Source organism: Desmodus rotundus, chromosome 2 (genome assembly GCF_022682495.2).
Source record: "Desmodus rotundus isolate HL8 chromosome 2, HLdesRot8A.1, whole genome shotgun sequence".
Lineage (NCBI taxonomy): Eukaryota > Metazoa > Chordata > Mammalia > Chiroptera > Phyllostomidae > Desmodus > Desmodus rotundus.
Window position 1 is genome coordinate 17,030,743 of NC_071388.1, and position 22,802 is coordinate 17,053,544.

The following is a 22,802-nucleotide window of genomic DNA, read 5'->3' on the forward strand; positions in this document are numbered from 1 at the left end:
TAGAACTTCACATAATATAAATGCATTGGTTACTGAACAAGTTAGCCATTAAGGCAAGCCATTAAGAAATCTGGCTATTAAGAGGTGGCTTCTCCAGCAGTTGGATCACAGAAGTGGGAGGTTAGAAGAGGTGAATAAGTAAAGCTATAGTAAGTAAGGAGACGCTCATATGAGGTTTTTCAAAATACTTATACACATGTGCAACAAGAACCCAAGTGTTTAGCCACATTAGAGGGTATCATCACAGTGAGCGTTAACAGCCAAGAGGTACAAATTAGGTGTGAATTTTGCTCTGCTTTTATAACTCCTCCCCTGAATCCCAAATGCTCCACAGGTTGAAAGCATATAGAAGAGGAAATTGTGATGAAAGGAAAGTGAATCCACACATATTTTCACTAGGTGTTTCCTAAGGTTTAAGACCTCCCTGAACTTAGAGGAGCTGAATATTTAAGTGGGTGAGAAATTTTAATTTTAAACATTAGTTTTATTGTAACTTTTTTAAATCTAAAAGTTTCCAGAAATGGTTATAGCTTGTCTAACAACAAAAACATGCAGGGGGGGGGAGATTATAAAAAGCATGTTCAAAAGCAGAGATTAAAGAAAATTAAAACATTTAAGTGGTTGTAGCCCTTTGAAAGGGAAGTGTCTACTTGTCTAAGACTGATTTGGCCTTATGAAGAACTCCATGAAAAAAATTGCTACAGCCAAGAGTAAAGCAATCAAATAATCTATCATACTATAATAGCCATAATCCAAGTGTTAAGACATTGGTGCCTGAAGAGGAGACCAATGTTACCTCAACTATCAATATTCAGCTGGTAAAACAGGGCTAAAGCAAATATTCTGTCATTTTGTCACAATATTGTAACTAGCACCAGGTAATGACAGGTAAATGACTGGCGTTTCAAAATCATGCAGCATAAACTGTACAATTTAAAAGTAAGAATCTCTTCCCCAGACACTGATGTCCTTATCTACTACTTACATGTGCAACGGAAAACAGAGAGCAATACATCTACGATTGCTTTTCTCTCCTAATACGTACCTATCTGTGTACATTCCTTGGGAAATCCTGTCTATTTTTCTCTCCTAGCTAATGATAACTCATATTTTAAGAATAAATTACTCCAGTATTGCATTAAATCCAGTGTGACTCCAGCTTGCCTCCCACTCTCCAATCCAAATCTATGACTAGGAATCTTTTACTTTCATTTCAGTATAGGTTCCCCTCTATCAGAACACTTGATTTGTAAGGCTGTTCATTTGCTTGCATGTTTTATTTACTGCATTTTCTGGTTTTCCCATGATCAGATATTTGATGTCAGCAAATGTGTGAAATACCCTTATATTCTTAGAGGCCCTCAGGGTATCTGAAATATAGTGAAAGCTCAATATATTGGGGTAGAATGCAGTGATTTCAGTCCCCCTTGTTTTGAACACCTACTTTGTGTCAACTACAATGCTAGGTGATTTACATATGTACTCATATTAACTTGGACAATACAACAAGGCTTGTATATTTGTACAATATGCTCTAAATATCTGCCTAGTCTAGTCCTGCTTCCTTTCCACCATCAGAGATCCTAGTTTAATTGAATACCCATCACACTAACTCCTCACTGACCTTAGCTAACTATTGTTCTTTCAGAACAATTGCCAAAGAGTGGATTAAACATGAAATTTGTGGTGCAATTCTGCAAGGAGAGAAATCATTAGACATTTTCTAGAGGGCTCATGGGAAGGGTTTCTTAACCTCAAAGCAGTGAAGTAAAAGACTGGCTTCTAGAATTACTGCACTGTCTTGGAAGAATGAAGATTACTAGACCAGTTAGAATATTAAAATATTGTCATAAAAAATGAAGGCAAATTGAGTCCTTGATAAAACAAGAGTCACAGAATTAAAATCTGGAACCACTTACATCAAATCTTTTTATACTATAAGACAATCATTTTCTTTCCTTCTTTTTTTTTTTTTTTTGCCAGTGAAGGCACTCTTAATTATATTACCATATTTTTACCCACATTTTCTATGTGGGAATTTTGAACTCCAGAGTTTAAATTGACCATATATTTAGGCAGCAACAGAACAAGAATTCAAATCCAAGTCTCTCAGCCCCAAACTGTATTGTTTGTATATGGCACAACAGAAACTGTGACACATCTCAGCAAGCCAATAGGCGGCTGGACTAATTCCAATGCTATATTCTCCATTTTTCTAAGCATAGCTATATAAGACACAAACAGAAATTGTGTGTCTCATACATCTATAGAGATCTCACTTTAATTATGCCATTAAATGGTTACCAATATTAAAACTAAACACAATCATCACTATTAATAAATTTTATCTCCATTTTTAGCTTAACATATAATACAGTTTGTATCCTTGGCTAGCCTGTGCGTAGATGGCTTATTTTTAAAAATAATATTTAAAATAAGTATTTCAATAATGACCTTCTATCATGAATGATGAGGTCAATTTACCCTATAGTGTAGTAAGAATCCCAAAGTAGATTTATCAATAACAATGTTATTATAACATGCTGAAGAGAAACATGGGGAGTATCACTGTGATTGTGTATATAAGGTGCTGGCCATTCCAATATATAGTGAAGAGTACATTACTCCCTATAGATAATAAAAATGGTGCTCTACAGAGCAGAATAGATGAACTCTAAAGGAGTATGCGTGGAAAAAATAAACCAGATAAATCACTTTACATTTTAGAAAGAGACAAATGTTAAGAAAAATGAATTTAAAACTAGAAAGCTCATCAGAATTAGAAAGTAGCAAAAATATATCAAGGAGATATATACAATAAAATATTACAGGCATATCTCTTTTTCAAGTGATCATAAATCAAATACTAAAAGGAATACCAGTCTGTTTAGTGAAAGTACATGGCAGACTGGTTATAAATTTGGGATATATGTCAAATAAGAAAGAAAAGAAAGACAATTTTACACATAGTTAACTGTATGAAAAGGTCTGCTTCAGAGAAATGATATTAACTTCATGGCAGTGCTTATCACAGTGTAAGTGGATTGTCCAGAAAGCCAAGGGCTTCTATCAGACTGTGGCTGGTTCTCCACTTCCTAGTAAGAAGCAGAAATTGCATTTGCGGTATTCCCTAGAGCGTTTCTTACTTCTATCACTTTGGTTTTGGCTGCACTGACGGTGTGGCATTGCACAGTCCTTTTCTTTATGAAAAGCTCAAAGAGGGTAATTGAGTACAAGGGAAGAAAGAATTCACTTCAAGGTTATGCTCAAACCATTTAACATTGAATTCGTCAATGAGAAATCTGCTGCTTGGAAGCAAAGTTGCACTGAGCAAAATAGATGAGTTCTTTGAGGTAAACGGTAGAGTCCTGCCTGTATCGGCACTGGAATTTCACAGAAGAATAGTTGATAGATGCAGGCAAGTAATGGCAACTGTTCTGTGTGGACCAGATAATATTCAGTAAAGGGACTACAGCCAGAATATGAACCAAGTGCTTGTCAAACTGTTCATAATCAATATTCAATAACTACAACATACGTGAATAAATCCCTTATGTGTATGAATAGCAGTGGGAGATTATCATTCCTTCTAAATAATTTGTGAACAAAAGTATAATGAAACAAACAGTAATCTCTGTTTTGCCAATCGGAGCCCTACTATAAGTGTCCTGCTACTATTACCAGTAGAGGTCCTGGTCAATCTGAGAAAGCCGAGTAAAACTAGATAATTACAGGAAAGAAACAATGTTAAATTGTTGGTATTTATTTGAAATTGAGATGCTGATTGTCTTTTCCGAACTCCCACTTTGTCAATAGAGACAAACTTTCATATGGACTAAAGCCCATTTTCTGATGGTTACACAGAAAAATTGAATGTTATTGTCTGTATTGTTTGATGATTAAAATAATTTAATTTTTAAGTAATCTTACCTTCTATTAAAACCCAAATGAAGGCAATATTTTGCAGCTCCCATAATGGATGCTGCAATGTGCAATTTTATGTTTTCTACAGAAACACAAATAAACTCGCCCTTGGAGAGAATTTTTCACATTTAGCAAAAGGCAGCTATCAGAACAGAACCTAATGGCATTTCGCTTTTGGAAGAATGAATAATTGCCTGCACCAACAGTGCGGACTGTGGAGCCCTTGCAGGACATAGATATGGGGCAGCCGTAATGAGGCCTTGTTAATGGGTTCAAAGAAGGCAGGGTAACCTCATGAGCACTGGTATCAAAGTCAGTATATTGAAATAACAAGACTGATAAGGGCAGCTTGTTCCCTACACTGAAATCATCAGTTGTGGTGGTTAAATGAGCCCGATACTTATTTAATAGCAACATTAAAAGGACTGAGTAAAATTAAATTAAAAACAAACATGCGAACACCATCAAAGTTTAAACAACTTACCCGTTATTTTGTCGCAAACTTTTCTGTCCCTGATGCATTCTGGGAGATCAATGCCCAGTTTGTGTGCTCACACAGGAGTGTGTGGGTGCGTTGTACAGGCTTGTAAGGCAATGTCATTAGCAAACTTTCAATGGCTACAGTTTGAGAGTCTAAACTTTTCCAAGTGGAAAAAGTGAATATCCTTAATATGGAGGCAATTTCAAGTTCATTAATGCAGTAAGCTTTTGCAAGGAATAGAGGGAGAATAAAATTTAGAATTTCATGTCAGCCTACTTTGAACAGAACTGAGCTTTCAACTGTAGGGCATGCACATTCCTGTGCTTAAGATCTTTTTAAAATCTAAATATAAGATTATAATTAGAATCACTATTTATTTTGCATGAGTAGTGTTTATTTTGTAGTAGGTGGAGATGGTATTTAAATTGCTGGCATAATTTGATGACAGTAGTATGAAATTTGAAGGTAATTAAAGACTCACTAAATCATCATTGGAGTATTAACCTGTCCCTTCTCACCTTTAATAAAACATATTGATACCATAATAGATTTATAGGAAGATTATTTTAAGATTAGAACTATTGTGGAGAAAATGGGTATAAAAGAAGAGAAACAACTTTCATTTTCTGTATTATTCATGAACTGAATGTGCCATTAATCATGAAACTGCACTATTTTCCCCCTTCAAGTGAGTTAAGCATCTACCTTTTTAAAAATGGAAATTTCATGTTCTTAAGAAGTGACATACTGACAGCTTCATAGCATTTCTAAATAACCCTATTTATGTTTCTTGTATGTAACATAAGAATTGAGGGGGAAAGTTTCTGTAATGATAAACAAAATTTTAATGTTTTGTTAATTTCTATTAAATATCACACAGCTGGCAATCTACCTGTAATTGTATACTAATGCATCTTAAACTCAAGAAATAAATACTATGTGAAATTGGCTAATTTAAAGTAACATTTGATATCACCTTTGCAACATCAACTCATCTTTTAAAAATATGTTATTTACTTATTTTTAGACAGAGGGGAAGGGAAGGAGAAAGAGAGGGAGAGAACCTTCAATGTGCAGTTGCCTCTAGCATGCCCCCTACCGGGGACCTGGCTGGCAATCCAGGCATGTGCCCTGACTGGGAATCCAACCAGCAACCCTTTGGTTCGCAGGCCAGCACTCAATCTACTGAACTACACCAACCAGGGCAACATCAACCCATTTTAATAGAAGTCTGTAATAACAGTGTATTTTCTTTTTTTTATTGTTGTGCAATTACAGTTGTCTCCATTTCACCCCCTTTCTCTCCCCCACCCTACCCACATCCACCTCCCACATTCAATGCCCTGTTGTCTTTGTCCATGGGTCCTTTATATATGTTCCTTGTTGACCTTTCCCTTTCTTTGCCCCATTATCCCCCTCTCCCCTCCCCTCTGGTTACTGTCAGCTTGTTCTTTATTTCCATGTCTCTGGTTATATTTTGATCTCTTTGTTTTTTCTCACCTATAATTGGACCAATGCATTTTAATCCTGAACAAAATGAGAAGATATTCAATCATTCCCCTAGAATTATCATATATTTTCCAGGAAATTTCTGAGTATTAAGTTTCCCCAAATAATTAAAGAAATAGGACATAAAAAACCTGGCCTTCTAAATACAGGTTTGTGGACTTTTTTACCACTGCTTTTACTTTAAAAAAAATCAATGTTTATTTATTTATTTTAGATAAAAACTCAATATAACAAAACTTGTTTTTTCCAACAAATTTTTCTAACCAGCAAACCAAAACCAAATTATATTATTTACTGGCTAAGATTTTTCATACTCAAAGTCAAAATGTTGGGCTTCCACACAGTAGTTTTCTAGCTATATAAAGTCACAAAACATAACTCACAGTCTTTGGGCACTTCAGATCCTCATTTGTAAAGTGCTTGTTGAAGGACATTTTAAAATTCAAAAGTGTTTGTTTTGTTTTGTTTTTATATGAAAGTTTCCTCACTGTTACAGAGAGGCAACATGAGAGAGGAAAATAAAAAATAAATGGTGAGTTTGTACTGAGATGAAGGACATTGTCATCTGGCTTCCATTGACTGGTGTCCAGATAGAGAAGATGCCAAGTTTACATTCACAACATGCATTTCTTCTCCCCAAAAGAAGCCAGGTAATAGCCCAATGAATGACAAAGATTCCCTTATTAAAGCACAAGTAAATTAATTGCTTTCCTTGTTATATTCTAAATGTTACTTGTTAGCTTTTTCCCTAATGTCAGTAAAATGTGGTTTTCTCTGCAGAACACAAACATGAGTCTTAAAAGTGCTAGAGCTTATTGTTGTTAAGCATTTATTTGAGAGAGTTAAGACAAGGAAAATAATTAATGTCAAAGTTGTGGTTTAAAGACTTGCCTAAGAGAAGAACGTTCAAGGCATTATTTGGATTTCAGAACAAAAGGTAAGATCTTGATCTAACCAATAATGCTGTATAAATTGGACACTACAATGTAGTTGTTGAATAAATAGTTACTTTACTTCTAGGAGTAAACTTGGTCCTGAATATAAAAATAATGAATCAATACCATAGACCTTATACTCATAACTTTCTTCCAACCTATAAAAAGATGTTTGCTTATACTATAATATTGAGATGAAATTTTGGTGTTTATTGTGTAGAGTATTAATTTCTCATCATAGTGCTCACGTTTCACTTTCAGAAAGAGCACATGTGTCAGGAGGGTGAAATAGAGTGTTATTAAAAGAAGCAAAGGATATTAGGTCATATTAGCAAGTGTGGGTTTGTTAAGAACTGTGTATGATGTTCATGTACAGAAAAGGTGACTTATCTTTAGAATAAATAACATTACAAAGTTTATTATTATGAATCATGTCAAATATTTCCAATTAATTCTATAGCAGGAAAACATTTTTTGATGGAAGGTGGTGATTCATTCACATTATGATTTTATAAAAACAGAGAATTCATCTATTTCTAATGGCAATCAGGAAATGACTAAAAATATCCTCACTCTAAGTGTAGAAAAGCCTATAGAATATTGTAATTGCTGTTGAGATTTTAAATAGTTTTCTTTAGATGTCACTGTGTTTCTAATTATACTGGAAGTTTGCTTATTACATGTTACAGAGATAATGAATAATTAAATGTAACTGCATGTAATACCTTACTTTAATAATCAGTGTCAGGAGTTAATGTTTGACACATGGTGCATGAACTATACAGTCATTGAAAGATATATTAACTAAAATGGAATTGCCATTTTAGTCTTGAAATTAAAATACATTTTGTTATGTAACAGTTGCACATGGTGAAGATCTTCTGTATTTAAAATAATAGGCTTGCATCCCTCAATCTATGAGTGTATGATGTTTTACAAACCACACTAACATCCTCATAAACATTACATAATAGTCACTGTTTACTCACTGGCTCTGTTGAATCTTTCCATAAACCCAATAATTATTCCATAAGCAGTAGGAATATAAAAAACCCTAAACATGAGTTAAACTACAAAACAATAAACATGTACTGATATTTCATGTTCATTTTTAAAACTTAAATAAATTTTATAAAGCCATTTTAATTAGGAAATACAAACCAGCTGCTCTATTAGTACCCAATCAGAAAGAGGCTCACACACATTCTTATTTTTACATGTGCCTCAAAGTTTAATACATTGTAAGATGGTATGCATTTCGAAATGTAGAAGGTTCTATTTTTTAAGTTATTATGTTTGTATTATAAATATAGTTTTAAGGTATATGACTATTTCTGGATTAAGACACTTTTTCATGGTGAAATTATTAGTACATGTTACAATATTTTATTTATAAGTACATGTAATAATATGAGAGGGGATTGAAAAAACTCATTTATCTTCTGGAGGGTGAGCCCCTTGTAGTACAGGCTTCCCTGCTAGGTGCATTGTGAGAAGCTGTGTTCAGGTTCAGTGAATATTTTTTTGAAGACTCTTTCCAACATGCTTGCCTGTTCCATCATGGGTGATTCACGAGCACACCTACCCACACTAAGTTGTGTGTTCAGCAGTTTTTGACCAAAAACGGCATGACCTCCATGCTTTACCTTCCCTATTCACCTGATCTTACCCTAGTGACGTTTTTTGTTTGTTTGTTTCCCCAAAGAAAAATCCTCAAAAGGGAAAGTTTTCCTGATGTGGAAGAGATTAAATAAAAAACAGCAGAACCACTAAAAGGTGTCAAAATCAACAAGTTCAATAACTTTTGAACAGTGGGAAAAATGTCTCAATAGGTGTATTGCATCAAATACAGAATACATTGAAGGTGACCTTTAAACTTGTATGAATAAATATACAACTCTTTACAAATAAATTCTGGTTTTGGGGGTCTCCCTCATAATTATTAAATTACTTACCTAGAGACTAGTTATGATGAAAAATATTTATTCAATCATATTGGTCAGAATTACACAGACTACAACACGGTAATTTACTTAGATCATTTTGCTCTAATAATTTACATCCTTTTTTTCTACTTCTGAAACATGTATTTTAGGGTTTACCAGGCACTGCTTGCCACTACTTTTGATCTTGAATTTACTAGTAGTTGAAGAGTCAGCCCATTATACACCATGGAACAACTGCACTGGGAAAACATTATCATTTCTTTCATGCTATAGCAAGCGGTTAGAAGGACGCGAGCATAGTAGGACCAATAAGCCAGAGGTTACCAGCGTGGAAAGCCCTGGGTGCCCAGCAAGGGACAATTGAAAGGTAGGACCTCACTGCAGGGTGACCTTTCCTCGCCTAATATATCGCTAGTTATGTCATGGAGACCCCTTGACCTTACATGATGTCAATGAGCTGTATCATATAAAGGTTTGTCTTGCAATTTCCTGTGGTTTCCACAATTCCCAATCAATTCATTCCTGTTAAGAACAACAACAACAAAAAAACCCCCAAACAGACAAAAGAGAAAAACAGATTGAACAAACCCAATGAAGCTTTTACAAATACATTGCTGAAATATCTCATCTTTTTTCCCGTACTTATTCATACTCTTCTCTACATTATAATATTTATATTTATTTATCAATCACCCAGTATATGATTTCTTGCTAAAGATAATGATAGTAAAATAGTTGTTAAATTATTTAATGAGCGCATGAATGTTGTCCAGAGACAGGCAGTATCTGCTGTTGACTGAAAGCTGATCATTGGTTAATGTTAATGATAATTTAGTACATTAAAAGCAGTCTCTATAAGCTGAATAAAAAACATCAAGATAGACTTTTAAAAACAACTTATGTCCTATATAATTTTTCTGTGTATTTTAATTTCTTGTCTTTCAGAACAAATATTGAACAAGTTAAATTAATAATTACCTAGGTACTCACATAATTACTTAAAGTAGAAGCATATGAGAAAAGCAGATTTACGACTTAAGTTTCAACAAACAACTTAAAAGTCACCACTCAAGTCCTTACAATAACATAAGCTAAACCAAAGAAAAATAAATGACCTCTTGGACTCAGTGGACAACTGAGGTCACAGGGCAAACTGTCACCTGGAAATCTGGAGAGAGAACGAATTCAGAGGGTCTTCCCCAGGATCCGCTAACAGGGCAATTTTGGCGAATGCTGGAGGCTGAGTATAAATAACAGGATAGTGCCAAGTGCCTGGGAGCCTCAGTTTAGGAGGCTCCCTTTCATTTGTGTCATCCTCAGAGACCCATCAGGTAAGTTCTTCCTGGGAAGATTTGAGAAAAATGAGCTGTTGCTCTGGCTCTTCCTGAGTCATACCCTTTTATAATCAGCTGTACTCTATTAAGTGAAATGTTCTCTAAGTTCTGTGAGCTACTCTAGCAAATGAAGCAGACCCAAGGAAGAAGTCACAGAAACTTCTAATTTGGTATTGTCAGCCTATCAGAAGCACAGGTGACATCCTGGGTTTGCTATTTGTGTATAAACCGGGGGTAGGGAAGCAATCTCAAAAACGGAAGCTTTAACCTGTGGCATCTGATGCTATCTCCAGTTAGAGTCAGAACTGAGATAAATTGAGGTGAATTGTAGAAAACCCAGCTGATGTTCAATTATTGTTCATTGAAACAATAATTTTGGTAGCAATCCCACACGTGTTGGAATTGGTTCCAAAACCTATTTAATGTGCTTTCCAAATACAATGGTGGGATAGGCATTTGATAAAAAAAAAAATCTAATCAAAAATGGAGACATACGGAGAAAAAAAATAGGAAGAAGTTTGAAGCAAGTTCAAAAACCAATGTAGCAAATTACATTAGCCCTTAAGGCTTGAGTATAATCCTCTTTGTCTTGGCACTCTGACCTCCAGGCCCAGTGGGGCAGATTTCTTGCCTTCTAGACATCCTGGGGCAGAGGTCCTGCCTTCCGGACACACTGACATCAGGCCTGCACAGCGTTTACAGGCAACAGTTGGATTCCTAAAGTTTCAGGCAGCCCTGCCCCCACAGGTTTGGGGCCTTTTCCCCAAGACAGTTGGAGAATTGGGCTCCCTGTGGATCTCTGGAGCTGGCTTAGGTCCTAGGTCTTCAGCTCTGCTTAGAGCTCCTGTTCTTTGAAATCTAGGTGGAGGAAGCCATGCCCTCCACAGCACTGCTGGATGAAGCTGCTGGAGCCACACTTGAGGTGGCCAAAGACCTCGATGCCAGAGGGTACAGGAAGTGGAGTCTGTGATATGAGACAGCAGGTCCAAGAACTCAGAAGTTCCCCAGGCCATGGCACTCCTACTTTTGAAACCACTCACGCCCTAAGGTTCTTGTATTCTGGGCCTGTGATTTGTGGGGCAGTAATAGTGATTTCTCCATTACCTTCTGGATCATTATTTTATTGTCTTAATCTACAGATTCTGAATTCTGTTGAAATAGCTAACACATACTAATCTCCTCATTAAATGGTAGTTTGGTTACAATACAGATAGGCTAAGAATATTTCAAATTTTAAAGTTCTACTACTCTTTTAATTAATGATTCCGTCTTTAAATAATTTTTCGCTTCCCTCCTTTTCCTAATTGGTAGTCAAGAGAAATTAGGTGGCCCCTTTAACACTTTGCTTAGAAATTTTCTCAGCCAAATATTTGATTATCACTTGCAAGTTTATCTTCCACAAAACACTAGGACATGAACACAAGTCTGCAAAGTTTCGTTTTGATTTGTTTTGGATTTGCCACTTTGAAACAAGGATTTCTCCCCCTTTCAAAGCTATCAATAGCACGATCTTCATCTGAGACCTCATCAGAATGGATTTTACTATTTGTATTTCTACCGACATTATGATAATTTTATTCTTTCACTAAACGACCCACATTTATTTGTGGTCACTTGGGTTATTAGACCTTGTTTGTGCAGAATATCTTTCACTCTCCAGCATGTAAGTCTCATTGACTTACAAAGTGTGATTTGGTAATGACTCTGTGGAAGGAGTGGAAGAAGCTGTGCATTGTCATTTAGAGCCATGCGACCATGGGTTTGTGTTGGATGTGGACGGATTTGTGTTTGCTGCTGGGCTGAGCTGGAGGGAGCCCAACAGCAGCACACACTTGACCTTCAGAGGGGTCAGGAGAGGCTGAGGCAGGACAAGTGAATGAAGAAATGACCCTACCTACATGTTTTCTGAAATAAATGACTGAGGAGGGAAACCTTGGGCAATTATTGCTCTCTTACATTTTTCATCCCCCTACTAGCTATTCAGTAGTTGAGAGGTTTTGTTTTTGTGTATTTATTTTTATTTTTTATTGTGGTTAAATTATAGTTGGCTCAATTTTCCCCCATTACTCTCCCCAGCCTTGCCCACCAACCCCGCCCCTCCACTCTCAGCCACTCCTTACCCTCTTGTCCATGTCTGTGGGTCCTTTATACATGTTCCTTGACTAGACCTTCCCCCTTCTTTCCCCTATCATCCCCCTCCCCCTCCCTCTGGTCACTGTCAGTTTCTTCCTTATTTCAATGTCTCTGGTTCTATTTTGTTCCTTTGTTTGCATTGTTGATTAGGTTCCACTTATAGGTGAGATCATATAGTATTTGTCTTTTACCACCTGGTTTAATACACTTAGCATAATACTCTCTAGTTCCATCCTTGCTGTCATGAAGGGTAGGAATTCTTCCTTTCTGCTGTGTAGTATTCCATTGTGTAAATGTACCACGGTTTTTTGATCCACTCATTTCCTGATGGGCATTTAGGTTGCTTCCAGCCCTTGGCTATTGTAAAATGTGCTGCTATGAACATTGGGGTGTATAAGTTCTTTTGAATTGGTGATTTGGAATTCTTAGGGTATATTCCAAGCAGCAAAATTGTTGGGAGACAAGGCAGTTCCATTTTTAGTTTTTTGAGGAAATTCCACACTGTTTTCCACAGTGGCTGCACTAGTCTGCATTCCTACCAACAGGGCACTAGGGTTCCCTTTTCCCATGTCCTCACCAGCACTTGTTTATTGATTTAATGATGGCCATTCTGATGGGTGAGGAGTGGTATCTCACTGTGGTTTTAATTTGCATCTCTCTGATAGCTAGTGATGTTGAGCATCCTTTCATATGTCTATGGGCCCTCTGTATGTTCTCCTTGGAGAAGTGTTTATTCAGGCTCTTTGCCTATTTTTTAATTGGATTGTGTGTCTTCCTCATGTTGAGTCATATGAGTTCTTTATATAGTTTGGATATGAAACCCTTGTCCAAGGCAACTAAAAAACATAATGTGAGTTTTCCACTCAACTGTAAAGATGGAGAAGCTGCTACGCTAAGACAGGCCACACATTGTGCATGAGTTAAAGAGCTTGGGGAAAAAGACAGGCTCCACCATGAAGGTAGGCTCAGGGATTCAAATATTCTGACAACCCCAAAGACCTGATAAGAGGGACCAGAAGTGGATGAACCTCTATGGACTGGTCAAGTATGCTGCAAATAACCTGAACTTAGTGAGCCAGAGTAGAGAGCACCAGAATAAACTGTGTTTTCAGTCCCCAAGGACTGAATGTACTGGGGAAATGACAGAGAGAAGACCCTCTTTGCCCTTGCTTGACCACATTGCTGCTTGAGGAGCTATTGGCTGCTCCAGGGATTCCAGCTTCAGCCCTGCTTTTCTCATCCATGACCCTTATTATTTGTATATAAATACTTACCTATTTACATTTTAACTCCGTACCTCATAGCCAGAGTAGGTTATGAATTTATACATTTCAATCAGAGGAAAATACGCATTTATCAGCAATTCCAGGCCAACATTTCCAAATGCAATTGGCAGGCAGCCTGAGGGTGGAGTTCCCTCAGTGGTGGTGGTGTCACATTTCATTGTCCTTACCTGCCTTTCCAGCAGCCCAGCAATCCTGGCTGTTGAAGTGGAGGCTTCACTGGGCTCTATTTTGTCGAATAGCTTATTCTCATCAATGAATCCTTGTCATGTAGCTTCTGTGCCATATTTTTCTTGTGCATGGCATTAATAGTCCCATACATATCCCAAAGCCAAAGTGACTCCTCCTCCAGAAACTCTTCTCCCCCATCTTGAGTTCCAGGGACCCTTTCTGGAGAATTGAAAAAAGTCCCTTGAGCTTCCTTCTTTATCTTCCCTTGGTGACAAATCACAGTGAGACAGAAAATTACCATAAAAATCATTGCTGCTACAATCACAGATGCTGACACGATGAGTTTATCGTCATACCCATATCCTGGCACTTCTTTGTGAGCTCATTTGGCTCCTGCTCTTCCTGTTCACCCTGGGCTTCTGTCCTCTCATTGATACGTTCTCATTTTTCCATTGATCTGTATCGCACTCTGCCAGGAAAACCTTTACTTCTTGCTGCTCACTGAAAAGCTTCAGCAGCAGGCTCATGAAGGCCAACACACTATCACCATTTTTGTGTGAGGATGCCCTGCTGGCTCAAAAGCTCAGTGCTGGTGTTCTACTTCCAGCCTTCTAATATCTTCACAAAGAATCCTTCTATAAATAGTTCTTCATTATGATGTGTGTTTGTCAGACATTCAGCCTCACAATGCAGTTTGACAGTCTGGCTGAAAGTCTCAACATTATTTTTAAATTGGCAGAGGCAGCAGGACAAATGACTAGGTAAGATCAGTTTTTCCCAATCAAAGGTCATCTTGACGATGCTTTCAACTGTTGTGACATGTGTATTTATGCCCATGTGTAAATATTTTACTGCTGAAAATTTGAAAAGAGATGAATTGTCAACAGTTGTCAGAGGTTTGTGATTGAGAATTATTATTCAGCCAATTGGTATGACTGCAGTGTATCATTGTCAATGTATGAAATAGAGTTTCCTTGGAAACTTAAGATGGAGGGGTCATTGGGGAAACTGTCTCAAATGACTCTGGTTGCTAAGTTTTGGTAAATGCCAGGTCCAAAGGTGGAACTGTGACTTCAGTCGAGGTTGGCTGCTGAGTCTGGTCAGGCTCTGGACGGGAAAGTGCCACCTCAGTGTGTCTTGCTGGAGCTGTAGTCTGCTGCAGCTCTGTAGGGTATTCAGCCTCTAAAGTAGGTTCTAGAGTTATGGTAAGGTCTAGATCCAAAGCTTGGCCCTGTTCTGGAGCTGAAACTGTCACATCATTGTGGTCTGGACATTGTGCTCCAGCCTCCTCAGGTGGCTCTGGAGGCTGAGCAAGGGTCTTCTGCTGGGGTGACAGTGATTCTTCTTTTGTCAGGGATCCTGTAAGCACCTCCTGCTGGTTTGAAAGTTTGACTTTGGAGGATCATCTAAGACCTCCTTGTCAGACCTTAGGGATTTCTGGAGTTAACAAAACCCCCAGATCCACATCTTTAACATTAATACTAGACAACACTATATGCTGAGCTTCACCTAAATCTAGAGGTGAGACTGTCACCTCCTGATGTACTTACTGATGGTTGAACTAAAACAGCCATGGAGGATTTTGAAGGCTGAACTGGATTTTTTCTCCTGGATTGAACAAGGTTTTATACTAACAAGAGGCTCTTCAGGAGAAGCCAAACTCTTCCACTGCATTGAATAATAGTCAACAATTTTGGGGTGGGGGATGCTGATGTGGAACTCCTTGGTAGACTGAAAAAGGTTTCAACATCTCACAGGATGCTGTAGACTGAGATGAAGCTTCTTGTAGAGAGGGGCAGAAAATTCAACTCTGTTAGGAGTCTGTAAAAGTTGAGCTGAAGCCTCATCCTGGGTGGAAGATGATTCTCCCTCCCCAGGGGCTTCTGATTGCTGAGCAGGGTCTTTCTAAGACGTGGGAGAAAGTTTCGCTTCCTCAGGAGCCTCTGTAGGTTGCGGTGAGGCTTCCTGTTGGAGTGAGGGAGGCTCAACCACTTCAGAGGTATATGCAGGCTAAAGTGGAGGGTTTTGCTGATCTGAAGGCCAGGGTTCAGTGGGCCCTAAGGGAAACAGAGGTCAGCAGGACAGGATCCAAGGCCAACTCCAGAGGCTGAGTTGTCTGGACAAGCAGCCACAATAACTAATAGGAACAGGACCTGTGGGGCCCAGAGGTGCAGCCCGGACATGAAAGGCAGAGGTCTGGGGCACAATGAGCAATCCAGGTAAGTGGGGTGCCGGCACCACACCATGAGAAGAAGAAAGATTAGCAGCTATGTCACAATGGCAGCTGTGTCATAACTGGCAGCCATGTCATGTGTGTGCTGCTTAGCAACCAAGGACCCCTCCCCTCCTCTGGTCTCAACCTTTATTAGTCTCGGGCTAAGAATGACTGTAGAAGGGCAAGCACTTTCTCTAGAATCATGAGGAACCAGTTGGTCCATTTCCCCAGGAGAAGGTAAGGCTACCCCCTGTTGGGGCGCCCCGCCCCCTCAGAGTGGGACAGGATTTGGGCTGCCCACCTGGGTGACCCCAGACTCCAGTACCCCAAGGATAGTGGGATGATGAGATGTAAAAGGAAGTGGGGGCTTGAGATGTGGTGCAGAACTTCCCAAGGAGACCACAAGGCCTGGCATTCCAAGAAATTCATAAGTGCCAGCCCTTTTCTGGCATCCTGAACTCCTCAAAGCTGAAATCTGAGAGGAAGTCTTCCTCCCCATGGCCTCATTGCCTCAAATTAGCTGACCCTGATGGAGTACTGCTCTAGGGACTGTGGGTCCTGAAGATGTTATCCAGGCACGAATCGGTGGTGTTGTCATCATCTTCCATGTCATCTTCCTGGCTGGCCCCAGAATCCTGTGTCTCTTCACAGTCACTGTCCTCCTCTTTGTTCTCCTCCTCCATGCTCTGCTGGTCATTGTACACCACCTTGCTAATAGCCCTGTGGGCCTGGGTTGTCCAGGTCAGGTGGCACAATCCCCCTTCCCCTGCCTTTTCTGGCCAGGGTCCTTCCAACATTCCGTTCATGATCACTTAGGTACTGGGTAAGAAGATAGTTACTCTTACTGGTTCATTCATGGCAATGTAGGTTTTTTGTTTGTTTGTTTTTAACCTGTACCTAAAACCACTTGCAGTCTGTCCTCATAGCCTGGTTTCAAAGTCACTTCTCTATTGTTAGGGATTTGCTATAGCAACACCTCACTTCTAAGTACCAATTTCTGCCTAACTCCATATGGGCTGCTATTAGGTAGTATCATAGACTGGGTAACTTATAAACAACAGGAGTTTATTTCTCACAATTTTAGAAGCTGAAAAGTCAAATGAGGGCCTGTTTTCTTATTGGTAGTGTGCCGTGTTCTCACTGTTCTAACAGGTGGGGAGGAAGAAGAGTCTCTGGGCATCTTTTATATGAGCATTAACCACATTCATAAGACCTCTGCCCTAATCACCTCCCAAAGGCCTCGTCACTCAATACTATCACACTAAGAATTTGGTTACAACGTATGAATTTTGAGAGGAAACATTCAGTCTATAGGTCAGAAACTTTGATCCACATAAAGAAAAGAATGCTGGAAAAGAAATTAATGAAGATAGAATTTTGTGTTTTCTTATTCTTAACTTACCCAAAATAGCCTATATAAAGTAATACTAGTAAAGATTTACAGATTGACCATAGCACATGGAAAAGTGAATGAATGGTATTTATGTCACAGTGCATAAAAGGAAAGAATTAAGAATAATCTGTTATTAGATACCTGCAAGACATGTCAAGTGGTATAATACTTGAAAGTGGTTTTTATTATTTAAAATTTCATATTACAAAGTTAAAGACAATCCTTAAAACATATAAAAGGAGAAAATTTTACCATTTAGGACAGTATGGATGGACCTGGAGAACAGTATGCTAAGTGAAATAAAATGGTCAGAGAAAGGCAAATACTATATGATTTTACTGATATGTAGAATCTAATGAACAAACTGAACTAACAAGGAAAATGGGGACAGACTCATAGATAGAGACCAGATGACAGCAAGGGAGGAGAGGAGGTTGGGGGTTGGAGGGATTGAGCAAAAAGGAAAAAGGCCTCGTGGACATGGACAACAGTGTGGTGATTGTGGGAGGTAGCCGGGTATAAGGGGACTAAATAGTAATGGAAAAATACAAAAAAAGCATATTAGAATATTTAAAAAAATAAAAAATATCAAAGGAACTATTTCATATGTTAAGAGAAGACATAAAATGAAAGCATGTAAAATTCAGGGAAGGCAGAAAGGGGAGAGGTTCAGCAACTAAACTATGGAAGTGGTTGATAGGAGTTGGGAGCTCAGGGAGGAGTAGGTGGACCACTGAGAATTACTAGAGGTAAAGACACTCCTCTGCATGATACCATAAAGATAGATATATGCCATAGTATATTTGCCCAAATGTATAGAAGTATAAGACCAAGAATAAATTATAGTGTAAACTATGGGCTTTAGGAATTATGAGGTGTCAAAGTTGGTGCATAAATTATAATAAGCATATCACTCTGGTGAGGGGTGTTGACAATGGCCAGGGTGTGCATCTGTGGGGGCAGAAGCTATACGGGAAATCTCAGTACCTTCCCTTCAGTTTTCCTAGGAACTGCAAACTGCTCTAAAAATAATAAAGCCTTAATTATAAAAAGATAGAAAACAATACATCAAGTTAGATAATCCAAATTTATTCATAATCACTTTAAATGTGAATAGTCAAAGTAACTAATTAAAAGTCAGCCATTTTTATGGTGGATGAACAAGTGTTTACTATATATGGTGTACCAGAAGCCCACATTAAATCAAATAAAGATTCAAGTTTTTCAAAATAAAAGGATGGAGAAAGACATACAAAAACAAAGAGAAAAGAATGAATAGGATATGTCAAAAGAATATAGGAACCAACCAGAAGAGCTACAAATAATCAAAACTGGAGTAATTTGAGCAACATAATACATTATACATTTAAATTATAACCTACATCTATAAAATAAATATTCATAAGTCTATACTGATATAAACAAATGATTAAATAAAGATGGGAGAGTAGAAATTTCTTATGCCAATGAATTATAAATAATTTATGTAGATACTCAGGCCTCAAGAAGGTGCAACATATTTCCTCTCTACTGAATCTGGCAAAGCTCCCTCAGCCAGGATATCAAAATAATGTCAACTGCGATGGAAGGTTGGTAGCGTGTACACCCTTAATATGGTGTGATGAAATGGTTTTCTGTGTTTGTCTTCCTCTCCCCAATTTCGTAAACCCAGTTAATCATGTGAAAAACATCATGTGAATCCCATTTGGGAGAGATTCTACCTAGTACCTGACTGGTGCCCCCGAAACTGTCAAGGTCACCAAAAACAAGAGAAGTCTGAGCACAGTCACATCCCGGAGGAGCCTAAGGAAACGTAACAGGACTCCATGTAGTGTGGGATCTGGATGGGATCCCAGAACAGGAAAGGAACATTTGGTGAAAAGTAGGAAATTGGAATAAAGTATGAGCTTAATAATAATGCATTAATAATGGTTCATTAGTTGTAATAAGTGTACCATGTTAATGTCAGATACTACTAATAAAGGAGAATGAGTTTAAGGTACATAAGAACAGTCTGTCCTATTTTACAAGTTTTCTGTAAACCTAAACTGTTGTAAAATAATGTACTTTAAAAATGCAAAAAGAAAAAAGAACAAATGGAGAAGTGAGCAATATCAAAAAGGAGGATTTACTTGACATTAGATGCAAAGGTCCCCGTCACCCCGTGATCACTGGGGTAAAATTTTGGATGGGGCTGCTAGGTGTTTCCAGTCCTCCTCAAACCCTCATCTGCATAGCTCTTGGAGTTTCATAAACATTCAAAGAGAGCACACTTTCTACACGGAAGAGTGTGAACATTTTCCATTACAAGCTACGTGAATACTAGTGCTATCCTCCACTATCTATAACTGACTCCCAAATTTTTTGGCTTTCTAAGTTAAAGAATCTTAAAAACTATCAACCTACGAAAAAGAAGTCTATAGTATCATTGCATCAGAGATTTGCAACAATTTTTTTTGTACTACCAAAGGATTCAAAATCTAAAAAAAATTATCAGTAAGTTTGTTTTAGTATCTCTAAAAAATGTTTTTTTTTTCTAAATGCATTTAATAAACATTAGGGTAGAATCCACTTTGTGCCAGACTTGCTTTGCTGGGGAACATGGCAGATAAGTACTTGTTCTCATTCACTTTAATGTTCTGTGAGAGACAGATAATTATGGTAAATGAGATATGGTGCCTGGGATGATGATGATGATGGTGGTGGTGGTGGTGATGATGGTAATGATAATAATTATAATAAAGGAGTTAGCACGATAGAGTCATTTGCAGTGTTCATAGGACAGTCACGGCTTAGACACACCTACGGAAGACACTAGTGGGACGAAAACCGCAGGTACAAATGCACAGGGGCTGGCACTGGAAGGCAGTTCAGTGTGGGTGCAGGGCACAGACCTCGTGCCATTTGTGCAGCAACTTTGAAACCAATGAACTGGCGTTATCAGAATCCAGTTTAAGTGTGTGTTGAAGCTGGTTGAACAGGGAAGGAAGGGAGGAACGAGAGAAGAAGGGTTTCCAGCCAACTAAAACTAAAGGACAGCAAATAATAATTAGCACCAAGTATTACAGTTCATGTTGCCTGAAGAGATTATAATACAGATTTTATTTACACTTTTGTGGATAAGGTTATTGAAAACTAAATCATGAGAGACAGTAAAGGCAATAAAAAAGTAAAAACAGAATGCCTAGTTCAGTTAATGGATGTTATGCCCATTTAAAACTGAAAGAGTAGAAAGAAATAGTAATAAAACTCTGAGGAAGAACATAGCTCTGGGAACTACGAAAAAGGCCAGGTGAATCCCCGAAGAGAAGAAACTTTGCAGGGAGGTAGAGGGGGTGGCAGTTCCAACTGGTGAAATTCCAGTAATTTGCATCATGTTTCTCCATGATCAGAAGAGTGGCCTGAAGGAAACTTCCATGGCTAATTGCCGTGAACTATGTTTAATTTAATAAAGTCACAGCTGCAGTGCTCTTCAACAGGGAATCTCCGGGGTCGGTATTGCCAGAGGGCATCGATATCCATAAAACTACATCATTTCTTTGCCTGAACATTATCTTAAAGATAAAGTTGATAGAAAAATAAAAGGTTTCATGCATTTATGTACTGAATGCCCAGAGTTTGATTAAGGATTAAGAATAGCTTTATGTTATACTATTTATTTTTGGCTTAAGCTAAATACATTTTAAATTTTTTATAAAGGATAAAATATTAACATTATTGAGCATGGTAATATATATATAGTAGTTCAGGTATATTTATAGGAAGACAACTTCTAAAACTCACATGCCCCTCTTCCCTATAAATATAAGCACTGTTAGTCTTTTCCCCAGCACCTAAACCTGTGGCTGGAATAGAATAGGCCCAAAATAGCATGTGTTAATTAAATAAACAAATTCAAGAACTGTAGACTCAACTAAATACACATAAAGAGGATTTGCATTTCTGCATGCTTATTAAGTAATATTTCCTGAAAGTTTGTTATCAAATCACTGAGAAATAAAAATGTACATAGATACCGTACAAAGTTAAGTTTTGAAAAGCGATAATATGTAAATCATATTGGGAAAGATTGAACAAAGAATAGAGTGGCTGTAAAATGTTCAGGGAAAGCTCAATATATCTTGCCCACGTGATTTGGATTTTTTCCCCGCAGAATACATTCTTTTACTGCTTACTTTTATAAAATTTGTCAAGAAAATTTGAATAGTAGATAATTTAGGAAACTAAGACTTCTTTGAAAAGAAGGTACTTGGCAGAGTTATTTTATCCACTGCAAGCATCATATTATCATCAGAGATAGTCAAAAGCATTTCTTTCCAAATTGCATAAGATTGAAAACCAGTTATTGTCCCCTATAAACGCTGATTTCAATAGAGAGAAGAGAAAAATAAGTCATTCCAGTATGGAACAATTGAAAGAGAAAAGCTGGGAGCTAGAGAAATTGGATCAAATACACAGAAAAAGTATGAGTTAAAATCGACTGCAGCTCTCTGTCTGAAGAGTAACTGTAAGAAGAATTGTAACTAAAATAAGCAGGACAAATACCAAGGTAGAGAGGTTTATTCAGTAGTCTGTTAAATTTAAGGAACAGGAGAGTCATAGCTCATTTTCTACTTCTTTCCCATTAACCTGGAATATGGAGGAACAATTACAGAGATCGGTTGCAGTCATTTAGGTGAGCCTATAATGTGCTTATTATAAATCTAGTGATTTCATTAGCAAGCACTTTAATGTTAATTTTACAAAATATGAATTTCAGTGGTAACAAAATCATTGGTGAAAAAAGTTTTAGCTAAGGATGATGTATTTTAGTATTTTTTCCAGCAGGATTTTGTGTGCTTTGTGCAGCATTGCCTAGCAGGGGTGTCCAAACTTTGGCCCGCAGGCCACCTGCAGCCCAGGATGGCTATGAATGTGGCCCAACAGAAAATCGTAAGTTTACTTAAAACATAATGAGATATTTTTGTGATTATGTGTCACAATGAATATAATGTATGAGGCAAGACAACTCTTCTTCCAGTGTGGCCCAGAGGCACCAAAAGATTGGACACCCCTGGCAGTGTAGCCCCTGTAATGTATGATAGATTTCTTAAGGGGTTATCAGAATGTGAAATATGATTTCTTATGTTACACTGAGCAATATGTCAGGTCAATAATATGTTAAATCAGAAGGTAGAAATAAGCTGGATCCATGGACATCAACAATGACTTAAGTAACTATATTTTCATACATTTAGGAGAATTTTAAGTTGAGAAAACAAGAGTCATATGTTTCATTGACTGTTGATGCCTTTTTCAAACGTGACAAAACTACAACAGACTTTGAATAGGATAGAACCATCGGCAAAGCTGTTTTTAGTGTGCGATGAATGCATTAGATTATCTTGAATAGAAGTAATAGCATACAAATTGTTGAACTATCTTTGTCTTATACACATTCACCAGGCACTATTTGACAAAGCTGTAGGTTTTCCTATA